The 14,955-nt window shown below is 44.0% G+C and overlaps 1 protein-coding gene across 6 annotated transcripts in view; it reads right to left on the bottom strand.

Annotated features, from left to right (window-relative positions):
- Positions 1–14,955, bottom strand: part of RUSC2 (RUN and SH3 domain containing 2) — a 61,904-nt gene that overhangs the window by 32,847 nt on the left and 14,102 nt on the right. The window contains exon 1 of one of the 6 annotated variants that reach the window (XM_027549589.1): positions 2,730–2,879. The exons of 4 other annotated variants lie outside the window; for them this stretch is intronic. The gene's annotated coding sequence lies outside the window, so the exon portion shown is untranslated. Of the gene's footprint in view, positions 1–1,297; positions 1,606–2,729; positions 2,880–14,955 lie in introns of those variants that run through there. One more of the 6 variants, XM_027549588.1, reaches the window with a different exon arrangement.

Here is a 14,955-nt window from a genome sequence, read left to right as displayed (position 1 = left end):
GAGGCCACTGTTCTGAACTGGCATTAAGTTATTTTGGACTCCAAGCGAGGCCAGCCAGTGTGCTGGGTGTGTGCTGGAAGAGGCCTAGCCTGAAAGGCTGTCCCAGACACACCCAGCTGCTTCCTTATCAGGCCTCCCTAATGTACAGTCTTCTTTCGAAGCATAGAGCTTGCTTTGTGTTTGGCTTCTCAAATATGTTACAGAAAGGTTCAGCTAAAAGTCCACCCCCCCAAAATCAAATAGACTCTAGAAGAGGCCTGACTCTGAAGTACAACAGAATGGGCTCTTTCCTAGGACTACCTGGTGTGGGTTTATCTCCTTTCCCCCAAGTCTTATTATTGTTCAGTTGCTAAGTCATGTGACCTAAGTCTTTGTGACCTCATGGACTTCAGAATGCCAGGCTTCCCTGTCCTTCACTATCTCCCGAAATTTGTTTATGTCCATTGAGTCAGTGTTGCTATCTAACTATCTCATCCTCTGCAGCCCTCTATTCCTTTTGTCTTCAATCATTCCCAGCATTAGGGTCTTCTCCAATGAGTTGGCTCTTCGCATCAGGTGGCCAAAAGTCTATCTCCTCCCTTATGAACTGGAAATATGTAGGCACCTTTAATGGAACCAAAAATCACAGACAGAATATGTTGGGGTGAAACCCCCAACAAGTTCCAAGCCTTTTACCTCTCAGGCTCAGTTGTGAGGAGAGTGCAGCACTAAGAATTATACCCAAGAAAAGAATAATCTAGAAGCCACTGATCCTCATGGAGCTGTAAAGGGTCTCTCCTTTATTCCAAAGAAATACCATGATAATCAACTCAGCTTTGTTCCAGTTTCTCCTTCTGCTCAAATGGGATTACACCTAGAAAAATATTCTCTTCCAGTAATCCAGCCAGCAAGTGCATGTCCTTCTCCATTAGATCAATCATTTGATTCCCTTCTTAGTTCAACTCATAGCACCTGTTTGGAGGCAGGAGGCTAAATCAGATAACTTCTTAAGGTACCTTTCAACTCTAATTATAAACTAAGCTAAATTAAAACCTTGGGCCCAAGGGAAGGTCCCTATGCAGTGTGCTAATAAACGTCTTCCCTCTCAACATAAATACATGGATATACACACACAGAGAAAGACACAAACAGACACACACACACACACATACACCCCTATACTTCCAAGTGCCTGGCTTCTAACTGCCACAGTTACACGTCTCAAAGGACTGAGAACTTGCTGTAAATCTACCTCTTTTGAGGATGTAGTTAGGGAGAGAGGGGAGGACTACAGAGAATTAGGAGAGTCAATTCCTACCTTGACAGGTTGAGTTCTTCAGATGGAGGGGGTGGAGGATGCAGCAGTGGATAAACAGACAGAGAGACAGAGCCTCCTAACGCTAGGTGCAGGGGAGCAGCAAGGAGCAGGAAGCCACCAAGACAGAGACAGTGAACCAGGGGTGAGTGTTGAAAGGTCCAGCGTGGGCTGCTCTACTTGGAGGATAGCGCTCAAGTATATATTTGCAGAAGCAAGTTAGCTGGGACAAAAAGGTCCCTATGCTGCTCCAATGTTCAGTGTGGTCGACCCTTTGCTCTTCCTTTGGCTGCTCCTTTTGGCTTCTAGCCTCTAGGAAGCAAAGCCAGAATGTTTTCGGCTTCCCCTCCCCCAAGGCAGTGGACTGAGTCGTGCGGGGCGGGTAAGCTGCTATCCAATCAGACTCTCGAAAGCTGTAAATAAAAGGCCACATATGCACAGTGAAGTAGGCTATGAGAAGAATCTAGATTGAATTACCACAAGCCAGTTGTGGAGCCAGGGTGGGGGAGGCAGGAGAAAGAGGAGAGAGACGCCTAGCTGCCCTTCAAGGAAATATTTTCATTCAAGCACACTCCACCCTCAGCAGGACTGCTAGAAACCATCAAAGCCTTGCTTCCCGGGAAACTGTGCTCTAGTCTCACCCCAGTCTCAGCAGAGGGATCATAGCCCCTGAGACACCTCCGTCAAGTCAAAAGCCTTTTCCCAGATGTGACTTACTTCCCAGTAGACTTGAAATGACAGTCTCCAAGACCGGCTCCCGATGCTTGGGACTGCCTTATTAGCAGGCAGCAGCGAAGACCATTCCTGCATACCCAATACTGTATTTGTTTTGGTTATAAGACTAAAGTGAGAGCAAACTGATGTTTACTTTAAAACCTTTTAAAGCAGGTGGCAAGAATCTTGCCTGGGCCCAGAATATTCAGGAGCCTAGGTTCTGTAATGATTCAGAGCATGGATTTTGGCGTTGACAGGTTTGGATTCAAATTGGACACTCTTCCTGCCAGCTGTGGGCTTCGGGAAGTTACTCAACTTCACTAAACTTCAGTTTCCTCATTTGCAAAACTGTCATGATACTTTCCCTCAAGGGCTTGAGGGAGAATTGAATAAGATATTACACGTAAGTACCTGACACAAGGTAAGCGCTCAGCCATGGTTACTATTATTATTAGAGCTTTGTCAGATGACCAATGGAGACCTTACCTCTCTCTTTCCTTTCCCAATTTCCCAGAAAACCTAAAGGCTCCAGATCCAGGGAACTGGCAGGGCAAAACCTCTTCAAAAGAGCCAAAGGAACTGAAAAGAGTCATTTTTTCCCCCTCCCTTCCACTAGGACTGAATCAGTAAGCCTGTGCCCATTACACTCTAGACTCACCGGCCGGCCCTAGGAACCTAAGGCTCTCCCAAACCAAAGATACTAATCCATCTCTAGGGTTACCTGTTGTGGGGCATGCTCCCAGACTGATGGTGCTTCTCCAGGGGCCCCAGATCAGATTCCAGTAGATGTAGGAAAGAAACAGTCTGATTCCAAGTTGGCAGGATAGGTCCGGCCAGGCTGTTGTCTGCCCATCACAGCTGCCTGTGAGGCCTATGGGTTAATAATAGCAACTCTGATGCCAATGGATTAAGACAGCACTGTAGGAGGTGTTTATTTTTACACTCTGGCGTCAGTATCAAGTTCTACTGGTTACTGCCCAAATCTAGGGCAGCTTCCTGCTACAAGAGTGGCCTCAGTCTTCTCCAGGATGCTGAGTTGCATTCTGGAGGAAATGAGCCTTGTTGAAAACAGTTTAGTAATAACAAGGACAGGGAAGGGGAAAAGGAACAAACAGAGCTGTCATAGGTCCAGCTGTCTGGTCCCAAATCTCTGGGACCAGGTGGACCTCAATTGAGAGCTGTTGTTCACAGCATCCTCCTGAGTCAGGAAGGCCCTGGACAAGGGACCTGATGTGTTATTTACATTGTTTTGGAAGGGTGGGTATATATGTGCATGCGTGCACGTGCGCGAGCACACACACACACGTACACACTGGTTGCACTGAAATGATCTGAATAAAATTAAGGAAAGACTGTTACTTAACTAAGCAGAAGCTCCACCTCATCAGTCACAAGTCCCACATTAGTGCTGTGAGTGCTGACCTTGTGCAAAAAAAGAAAAAAACCTACCTGGGAAGGTTTTATAGGATATTTCAAAGAAAGAATGGTTAGGCTGGTCGTTATTTGATTTGCATGGTATTTTCAGAAGGTATATCAAATCCCTTGAAAAATCATTTGGCTAGAGCTTCTTTCCTAGAAATGACACAATAGGATAGAAATACCAAGAAACCAGCTCTCATCCGGCCAGGAGTCAGTGCCTAGAAAAATCTTTTGTGAAAGCTTCCTTCTCCCCCAAGGCATAGAGGTGGAGTTCCAGGGACCTTACACTTCGAACACAGAATCTAGAACTCTGTGGATATCCCAGTTACATCCCCGAAAGGCAGTCCTAACACAGATTTCATCTAGTCCCCTCTGGCAGACAGGGAGGTGAGGAGGCTGGCAGCTGGACAGCTGATGTAAATAGATGGGTCTGGGCTACTGAGGGGTCATGTGCACAGCAGACTGCTGTGGAATGACAAAAATGTACCACACCAGGTAGGAATGCTGAAGTGCAAAAGCAGCAGCCAAGCACACAATAACAGTGACTCCATCATCTTCCTGCGTCAGGCTGACTCATAGCCATCGTCAGAGACACCACATAGCAACGTCTTGAGGAGTAGGAAGGTAGGCTGGGGAACCACCCATTCAGTACATTTTTTCTCCTGCCATTCAAGGCTTATCTACCTGGTCATCAGAACAACAATGCAGCCTCAGAATCAACCAGATTTGATGACTCAAGATATGCGGTTTGATCTCAGCTCCATCTGGAAGCTACTCATGCCTAGGATAGTGGCAGGATGCCCGGATAGGAACACTGCTTTCATTCTTGGCTTTTTCTCTGACTTGCTGGGTCATCTTGGGGCAGGGTACCTGTCCTCTCCAAGTTCTAGGTTTACCATTTGGAGAAGGGGCTAATTATATCCACCTTCTGGTGAGATGGCAAGAAAATATTTGAACAATCAAATAATAAGTAGTAAGAATACAACTTGAGATTATCATATAAGTAAAGTAAGTCAGAAAGAGAAAGGCAAATATCATATAATATCACTTACATGGGGAATCTGAAATATGAGACACACGAACCTACCTATGAAACAGAAACAGAATCACACATGTAGAGAACAGATTTGTGGTTGCCAAGGGGATGAGGGGGGAGGAGGAATGGAGTAGAAGTTCGGGTTAGTAGGTGTAAGCTTTTATTTATAGAATGGATAAACAACAAGGTCCTCCTGTATAGCACAAAGAACTATACTTGATATCCTATGATAACCCATAATGGAAAAGAATATTTAAAAAAGAATATACATATATATGGGCTTCCCTGGTAGCTCAGCTGGTAAAGAATCTGCCTGTAATGCAGGAGACTCTGCTTCGATTCCTGAGTCAGGAAGATCCCCTGGAGAAGGGATAGGCTACTCATTTCAGTATTCTTGGGCTTCCCTGGTGGTTCAGATAGTAAAGAATCCACCTCCAGTGCGGGAGACCTGAGTTCGATCCCAGGGTTGGGGAGATTCCCGGGAGGAGGGCATGACAACCCACTCCAGTATTCTTGCCTGGAGAATCCCCATGGACAGAGGAGCCTGGCAGGCCCATGGGGTTGCAAAGAGTCGAACACGACTGAGTGACTAAGCACAGCACAGCAGAGCATACTGTATATACACACATATGTATATAAACTGCATCACTTTGTTGGAGAGCAGAAATTAGAACTTTGTAAATCAATTATACTTCAATAAAAAATAAGTAGCAAGAAATTTAAATGCTATAAATTCTTTGGACCAAAGTATTTTAAAACTGTGACTGTCACTCATGCATATAGTAGAGAGGCCTGGTCTTGCATATTTTTATTCTTCTGGGTCACAGTGGCCATGTTGGGAAGTGAACCTGGCCTGTACTTGGAGGTAGAGTTCTTTTCTTTCAGGCATATAATCCCTACCACTGGCTTGAGGAACAGTTGAAACAGTCAGGAATCTGCTTCCCTAGATACAAGCTATTAATTTCCACTAATGTGTAATAGAGAAAGTAGAAAATTGCAAACAGAAAGAAATGCCTCTACTCACCCACTTGCTCCATCTAAAGGCCTGATAAAGCAGTGTCAATGAAAGGATATATTCCGCTGCTCCGTTAGAACAAAGGCAATAGTGTATTCTAAACCCAGTACAAGGCTTCTCTCTTTCTGGCCCAGCAATCATTAGTTTGCTAGGTCCCCAGCACTTTTGGAAAGTAGAAATAGAAATTTATTCGTCATTGATGCTGGTACCTTTTTTTTCTGCAAGTGCCTACCCTAGGGTTCAAAATAGATTTTCCTGCATCCTCCAGCTTCTGGTGAGCTTTCAGAAAACCCTCCTTTCAGCAAACGCTGTCTGTAAAGGGCCAGACAGTTACTACTTAGGCTTTGTGGCCATAAAGTTCTGCTATATACTCCCTTCTTCCTTTTTTTAAAAAACAATTCTTTAAAAATGTAAAAACCATTCTCAGTGTAAATGTAAAACCTTATAAAGTTATTCTGGCATGGACCATAATTTGCTGATTTCTATTCTGGACTTTAAAGGCCTCTCTATTCAAAGTCTGTTTCTCAAAATTCTGACTCTGCTGGGCCTGCCTAGGGATCCTCTTTCCTCTTCCCACATGGTTGTTGCATATATTTCAGAGGCAGCTCCCCTCTAAGGAGCCACTGAGGAATGTGAAGGAAGAATTCTGAGTTTATTTGTATTGGAGCTGACAGACTGGCTAATTCCCTTCATATAAAGTGCTTCAAAAACATCTGTGGAATTTAGCTTATTGCATTATCATTCTGGAGTGCAGACTGAGCCATAAACAGCCTTTATCTTTCTATTTCTATTTAATAATACCATCCCATGCCTCTACCAGGCCTTTTTCTTTTCTTCTTCTCCTGCTCCCCAGGTTCCAAACCCACACTTGAACTGACCTGGGTCTCAAGTCCTTCTCTCTTACCTATCCCTCCCTTTTCTATATGTGGCATGGTTGTAGATAGCAAAGGAACTATCAACAGTCAGATGAGTTTGGATATAGTAAATATGGGTGAAAGGCATGAGGAGAGAAGTGAGCTTATTTTAAGTAAAGACATAGAGCTGTAAATCTAGGCTCCTTTACTAATAGTTAAAATAGCTTTGTAAACAGGGCTTAAACTACTATAAAAGCAACATAAGGACAATGTGCAGAGTCAGGAATTACCAGAGTTATGCTGGAGAAGGGATAGGCTACCCACTCAGTATTCTTGGGTTTCCCTTGTGGCTCAGCTGGTAAAGAATCCGCCTGCAATGTGGAAAACTGGGGTTTGGTCCCTGGGTTGAGAAGATCCCCTGGAGAAGGGACAGGCTACCCACTCCAGTATTCTGGCCTAGAGAATTCCACAGACTGTATAGTCCATGGGGTCGCAAAGAGTTGGACACGACTGAGTGACTTGCCCTTTCACTACCTTACCACACAACATAGACTAGAAGGGGATGACCTGTAGCTAAAGAATAATACTTACAATGACAGTAGCCATTATTTCCTATCTATGTGATATTTATTATCTCACCTGATGTGAAGAGCTGACTCATTGGAAAGGACCCTGATGTTGGGAAAGATTGAGGGCAGGAGGAGAAGGGGGCGACAGAAGATGAGATGGTTGGATGGCACCACTGACTCTATGGACATGAGTTTGAGCAAACTCTAGGAGATAGTGAAGGACAGGGAAGCCTGGCATGCTACAGTTCATGGGGTGGCAAAAGTCAGACATAACTTAGCGACTAAACAACAACAATAATAGTCTACCAAGCTACTGCTGTGCTAGATGTCTGCCTAATACTTCATTTGAGAGAAAAAGCAAAAGGTACAGGCAAATCCTTGTCTAAGGCAAATCCTAATTCAGTGAGAAAGCTATTTGTTATTTTGAAAGATTCAAGTTACATTCAAAATTCTAAAATGCCTCATCTCAGCTTGAGAAAATTATGGAAATAAGAACAATTAATATAAGAATATTCTTTAAAGTTGTGCCTGCCTATTTCACGTATAATTTAGAAATATAACTGGTCACACCTGAAAAAGGGAGATTTTCTTGTATTTTTGTTTATCATAAATTCAGTTCAGTTCAGTTCAGTCACTCAGTCGTGTCCAACTCTTTGTGACCCCATGCATCACAGCACGCCAGGCCTCCCTGTCCATCACCAACTCCCAGAGTTCACTCAAACTCCTGTCCATCGAGTTGGTGATGCCATCTAGCCATCTCATCCTCTGTCGTTCCCTTCTCCTCCTGCCCCCAATCCCTCCCAGCATCAGAGTCTTTTCCAATGAGTCTACTCTTCGCATAAGGTGGCCAAAGTTTTGGAGTTTCAGCTTCAGCATCAGTCCTTCCAATGAACACCTAGGACTGATCTCCTTTAGGATGGACTGGTTGGATCTCCTCGAAGTCCAAGGGACTCTCAAGAGTCTTCTCCAACACCACAGTTCAAAAGCATTAATTCTTCAGTGCTCAGCTTTCTTCATAGTCCAATTCTCACATCCATACATAACCACTGGAAAAACCATAGCCTTGACTAGACGAACCTTTGTTGGCAAAGTAATGTCTCTGCTTTTCAAATATACTCTCAAGGTTGGTCATAACTTTCCTTCCGAGGAGTAAGCGTCTTTTAATTTCATGGCTGCAATCACCATCTGAAGTGATTTTGGAGCCCAAAAAAATAAAGTCTGACACTATTTCCCCTGTTTCCCCATCTATTTCCCATGAAGTGATGGGACCGGATGCCATGATCTTCGTTTTCTGCATGTTGAGCTTTAAGCCAACTTTTTCACTCTCCTCTTTCACTTTCATCAAGAGGCTTTTTAGTTCCTCTTCACTTTCTGCCATAAGGATGGTGTCATCTGCATATCTGAGGTTATTGATATTTCTCCCGGCAATCTTGATTCCAGCTTGTGTTTCTTCCGGCCCAGCGTTTCTCATGATGTACTCTGCATATAAGTTAAATAAGCAGGGTGACAATATACAGCCTTGACGTACTCCTTTTCCTACTTGGAACCAGTCTGTTGTTCCATGTCCAGTTCTAACTGTTGCTTCCTGACCTGCATATAGGTTTCTCAAGAGGCAGGTCAGGTGGTCTGGTATTCCCATCTCTTAAAGAATTTTCCACAGTTTATTGTGATCCACACAGTCAAAGGCTTTGGCACAGTCAATAAAGCAGCCCCCTAAGTTCACAAGTAGACATAAAACTGATGGTTACCTTTATAAGAGAGTTAAGAATAAAAGAAATACATAAAAAACACAGGACTATATGGCAAGGAAGTATATTATAACTGTTTATATACATTTTCTCTCCTCCCTTGATTGCATGTTAAGGACAGAAATGGTCTTACTCATCTTTGCAGTCATTTAACCTAGCCTAGAAGGAAATGGCAACCCACTCCAGTGTTCTTGCCTGGAGAATCCCAGGGACGGGGGAGCCTGGTGGGCTGCCCTCTCTGGGATCGCACAGAGTTGGACACGACTGAAGCGACTTAGCAGCAGCAGCAGAGTCTGGCACATGGTTTATAATGTTCACTGAACTGAACTAAGGAGGAACTGAATCTTTACCAAAGTAAATTGGGAAAATTTCTTTTTCCAGAGCAGAATTTGGTTCATTACAATTTTGGATGTATTTATACACACTAAGTTCTACTCCTCCCTAGTGGGATGTGGGGTGCTGAGTGGACAGAGCTGGTAGTGGCTGGCCTCTGGAATGTGCAGGGAGAGTATCCCCAGGTATGGCTCCTCTCCCTGCACCCCAACACCGCACTCCCTTCACTGCTAGTGGGAGCTGCACCATGAGAACCAAAATTGCACATTCCAGCCAGAATGTCCAACAGGTGTACTCTCTCTGTCTCGTGTCATCCATCCCCGTTGAACCTCACCAGTCTTCAACTCTGTTTTGTGAGAGGCTGAGCCTCCAGGAAAGAATGCAGGATGTGCCTCAAAAAGTCCAGCACTAGCTGAGAAACTGTTTGTTTTTTCCTAAAAATGGTCAGTCCATAAAAGTTACGTAAGACTCAGCTCTCCTCACTGGGAGCTTTTCCAACTCCAGCTGGAGAGATTCCTCTAGCTGTTTAGAGTTCAGGAAAAGAGTTTGGAATTTCCTGACTGGCTAGCCTATATTGGAGCCATCTCTGGCTAGCAATAGGGAGGTTCCAGCAGAGAACACTGTAACTCTTGTGCTGTCACTGCCCCTCAATTGTGGCCCCTTTGAGTTCCCCAGGGGACAGGAAATAGCACAATTTGTTTACAGTTAACATCTCAGAACAAAGATGAGCCCCACTACTAAAACCAGAGCCCCACTGCTAAGACCAGTGGCATCAAGTCTTTGAGGCTCCACCCAAACGAGGCAGAACCTAGGGAGTCTAATAGCTCACCCCAGAAGCACAACAAGGCTCTGGGAGGCCTTCCTCCCCTGCTTTGGGCAGATGTATAGAATTTGTTTGTGGCCCTGAGAACCTCAGATGCCAGTCTTGCCCAAGAACAAGATGAATAAGCCAATAAACATGAACCGAGCATCTATGAATTTCAAGGCACCAGACTATGTGAACAAAGCAGATCCGGGGCTGGCCTTCATATAGTGCTTATAAGTTCGCCTGGGGAGACTAAATAAACAACTAAATAATTATGACCACACAAACTATGAAGTAGGCCTTTGGAATGTGCTATATTCAAAGGATACACAGTTATTCCATAAAAGCCATCTCTGTCCATGGAAGGAGGCTAGCATATTTATTAAATCAGGGACCAGTTTATACTGAATTGTCAACCAAAGTTATGTGTTTTGGTTGAAAACTCTGGCCCTTCAAGTAGTCACTGCTGCTGCTGTTTAGTTCTTCACTTTCTGCCATAAGGGTGGTGTCATCTACTGCGGCTGCTAAGTCGATTCAGTCGTGTCCGACTCTGTGCGACCCCATAGATGGCAGCCAGGCTCCTCCGTCCATGGGATTCTCCAGGCAAGAACACTGGAGTGGGTTGCCATTGCCCTCTCCCAAGTAGTCACTAGAATCTATCAATAACTTGCTCTCAGTTGAGCCCCATTTTTATTCCCATTCATTCTGCAGGAGTTCAGTCCCTATTTACATCAAACACTTGTTTAAGGCATAACAACTCACTTCAACTAAGAAACTGCTGTTCATTTATAATGAAGAAACTGAACTCTGATTTGCTCTCTCCAGCTTTAGGCCAAGCACTTTTCTTTCTGGTCAACAGAGACCTTGACCTTGTGCACATGCTTAGTCACGTCCGACTCTTTGTGACCCCATGGACTGTAGCCTGCCAGGCTCTTCTGTCCATGGAATTTTCCAGGCAAGAATATTGGAGTGGTTGCCATTTACTCCTCCAGGGGATCTTCCCAACCCAGGGATCGAACCCATGTATCTTGTGTCTCCTGAATTGGCAGGCAGATTCTTTACCACTGTGCCACTTGGAAGGGAGCTAAGAAACGGCTGGTATATAACTCTGCCTCTAAGGACTAATTCTGGTGGGATCCAACATTCTCCTGTTGATGGCTGTTCGGCAGCTAGTTGTGATTTTGGTGTTCTTGCAGGAGAAGATGAGTGCACGTCAGAATGGCCATCATGAAAAAGTTTAAAGGCAAATTATTTGACTCCCCTCACTTTCTTCACCTGTACATGGGGCTAATAATACCTCCTCTTACAGGGTGCTGGTGGAAGTTAAAAGATATAGAAAACATGTGGAACAATGATTGGCATTTAGTGAAGACTCAGATGACACTGGAGAAGGTGATGGCACCCCACTCCAGTACTCTTGTCTGGAAAATCCTATGGACGGAGGAGCCTGGTAGGCTGCAGTCCATGGGGTCTCGAAGAGTCAGACACGACTGAGCAACTTCCCTTTCACTTTTCACTTTCATGCATTGGAGAAGGAAATGGCAACCCACTCCAGTGTTCTTGCCTGGAGAATCCCAGGGATGGGGGAGCCTGGTGGGCTGCCGTCTATGGGGTCACACAGAGTCGGACATGACTGAAGTGACTTAGCAGCAGCAGCAGCAGATGACACCACCCTTATGGCAGAAAGTGATAGCCTCTTGATGAAAGTGAAAGAGGAGAGTGAAAAAGTTGGCTTAAAGCTCAACATTCAGAAAACGAAGATCATGGCATCCAGTCCTATCACTTTATGGCAAATAGATGGGGAAACAATGGAAACAGTGGCTGACTTTATTTTTCTGGGCTCCAAAATCACTGCAGATGGTGACTGCAGCCATGAAATTAAAAGATGCTTACTCCTTGGAAGGAAAGTTATGTCTAACCTAGACAGCATATTAAAAAGCAGAGATGTTACTTTGTCAACAAAGGTCCATCTATTCAAGGCTATGGTTTTTCCAGTGGTCATGTATGGATGTGAGAGTTGGACTATGAAGAAAGCTGAGCGCCGAAGAATTGATGCTTTTGAACTGTGGTGTTGGAGAAGACTCTTGAGAGTCCCTTGGACTGCAAGGAGATCCAATCAGTCTATCCTAAAGGAGATCAGTCCTGGGTGTTTATTGGAAGGACTGATGTTGAAGCTGAAACTCCAAAACTTTGGCCACCTGATGCGAAGAGCTGACTCATTTAAAAAGACCTTGATGCTGGGAGGGATTGAGGGCAGGAGGAGAAGGGGATGAAAGAGGATGAGATAGTTGGATGGCATCACCGACTCAATGGACACGGGTTTGGGTGGACTCTGGGAGTTGGTGATGGATAGGGAGGCCTGGGTGCTGCGCTTCATGGGGTCGCAAAGAGTCGGACACAACTGAGTGACTGAACTGACTGAACTGAAGGCTCAGTAAATAATTATAATGAATGTGAATCAGGAATGTCTCCTTTCCTTGAATCTAAATCCTTCCCATTGACTTCTGAGGCTGCACTACTATTCAATTTACCAATTCACAGCAGAGAATCTTGTCACTGTCATACCCAGTACCTTTCAACAGGCATACCACCTCAAAATCTTTAACCCTATGGCTCTATTCTTTGTCCCCTAGAAGCTGGAAAGTGACTCAATCTCAGGAAACATCACAAGATAATATACAGAGAAAGTCAGTGTGAATATGCAATTTATCTATGAATCAAGATTTTCCTACCCAGTGAATACAGGTACATGACTACCTGAATTACATTAGCAGAAGACAGTGAAGGTGAGTCCTCTACATAAATTCATGGGCTGACAAGATTCTACTTAAAAGGTCTAATTATTTCCAAACATGTACCCCAGGAGACCCTATCCAAGTCCCGTAGCTTCTGCTGTAGAAAAGCCTCTCTAATCTATCCTTTCTTTTAATTCCTAAAATCAGTGCTCTACTTCTAGGTCCTCCTGAAATACCTCTTTCGAGGACTATTATTCAATCTTTGGGCAAAGATTCCTATTGGCTAGGAATAGACTATTGCTAGGAATACAGTGGTAAACAAAATAGATATTATCCCTGCCCTCAGGAAGCTTACAATCTAGTGGAGGAAAGCAAACAATCACATAAATAAAAATACAATTATGAAATGTGATAAATGCCTTGAAAATAAAGTGCAGAGTATTAAGAAGGTCTGATTAAGACTGATGACAGATGTGATTAAGAGGTCAGGGAAGGCCTTTCTGGTAAATTGTGAAGGCCTCTCTGTAATTACATGTTGAGCCTTGAAAGGTTAGCTGAAAGGAAGTTAAACAGGTGAAAAGGTGGGGACAACATTCCAGGCAGAGGGAATGACATGTGTGAAAGGCCCTGAGGCAAGACAGTGGTTGGTGTCTTAGACAAACTGAAAGAAAACAGAGTCGTTGAAAGTGTCCATCATATTTGGCAACCAGGAGTCCACTGATGACCTTGACATAAACAATTTCAGGGGAGTGGTTAGTGGAAATGAAATTAGACTGCAGAGGGTGCAAAAGTGAATGGAAAATCAAGCAGATTGGTTGGGTGGTCAACAAAGGTTGGCTGTTACAGTAAAGACAGTCACTACCCAGAGGCTGATGTGGTGTCAGGGGATTTATTTTAAAAAGTAAAGACCTTATCAAATTAATATATGCACATGGTTACAAAGTTAAAAGTGAAAGGGCTTCCCTTGTGGCTCAGCTGGTACAGAATCCACCTGCAATTCAGGACACCTGGGTTAGATCCCTGGGTTGGGAAGATCCCATAGAGAAGGAAAAGGCTACCCACTCCAGTATTCATTGTCCTATAAAGCTTCTGACCAATAATAGAAATCCACAGCTCCAATCCCCTTCTATCTCTGTGTCATTTTCCACTACTTTCAAATCTTTTAGCAGTCTCATCTGGCATTTATGTTCATGTTTATAAATCACATGCATATTAATTATTTCTTAATTTTAAACATTCTTTTTTTACTTCCTACATCCACCTTTCTCACACTTTCTGATTTAATTAATATCCAGTGTTTGCTATGACTTGGTATAGCAAATAAGAGTCTATTTGTTGTTGCTCAGTTGCTTAGTCATGTCCGACTCTTTGCAACCCCGTGGACTGCAGCCTGCCAGGCTTCCGTGTCCTTGATCTCCTGGAGTTTGCTCAAACTCATGTCTACTGAGTCAGTGATGCCATTCGACCATCTCATCCTCCGTTCCCTTCTTCTCTTGCCTTCAATCTTCCCAGCATCAGGGTCATTTCTCATAAGTCAGCTCTTTGCATCAGGTGACCAAAGTATTTGCAGTTCAGCTTCAGCATCAGTCCTTCTAAGGAATATTCAGGGTTGATTTTCTTTAGGATTGACTGCTTTGACCTCCTTGCTGTCCAAGGGACTCTCAAGAGTCTTCTCCAGCACCACAGTTTGAAGGCATCAATTCTTCGGTGCTCAGCCTTTTTTGCTGTCCATGGAGTCACAAGGAGTTGAACACAACTGAGCATCTTTCGCAACAGAATGGGAAAGACTAGAGATCTCTTCAAGAAAATTAGAGATACCAAGGGAACTTTTCATGAAAAGATGGGCTCGATAAAGGACAGAAATGGTACGGACCTAACAGAAGCAGAAGATATTAAGAAGAGGTGACAAGAATACACAGAAGAACTGTACAAAAAAGATCTTCACGACCCAGATAATCATGATGGTGTGATCACTGACCTAGAGCCAGACATCCTGGAATGTGAAGTCAAGTGGGCCTTAGAAAGCATCACCGAACAAAGCTAGTGGAGGTGATGGGATTCCAGTTGAGCTATTCCAAATCCCGAAAGATGATGCTGTGAAAGTGCTGCACTCAATATGCCAGCAAATTTGGAAAACTCAGCAGTGGCCACAGGACTGGAAAAGGTCAGTTTTCATTCCAATTCCAAAGAAAGGCAATGCCAAAGAATGCTCAAACTAGCACACAATTGCACTCATCTCACACACTAGTAAAGTAATGCTCAAAATTCTCCAAGCCAGGCTTCAGCAGTACATGAACCGTGAAATTCCAGATGTTCAAGCTGGATTTAGAAAAGGCAGAGGAACCAGAGATCAAATTGCCAACATCCGCTGGATCATCGAAAAAGCAAGAGAGTTCCAGAAAAGCATCTATTTCTGCTTTATTGACTACGCCA

The sequence above is a fragment of the Bos indicus x Bos taurus genome, chromosome 8, assembly GCF_003369695.1.
Source record: "Bos indicus x Bos taurus breed Angus x Brahman F1 hybrid chromosome 8, Bos_hybrid_MaternalHap_v2.0, whole genome shotgun sequence".
Classification (NCBI taxonomy): domain Eukaryota; kingdom Metazoa; phylum Chordata; class Mammalia; order Artiodactyla; family Bovidae; genus Bos; species Bos indicus x Bos taurus.
The sequence above is the reverse complement of the archived record's forward strand: the minus strand, read 5'-3'. Positions and strand labels throughout refer to the sequence as shown.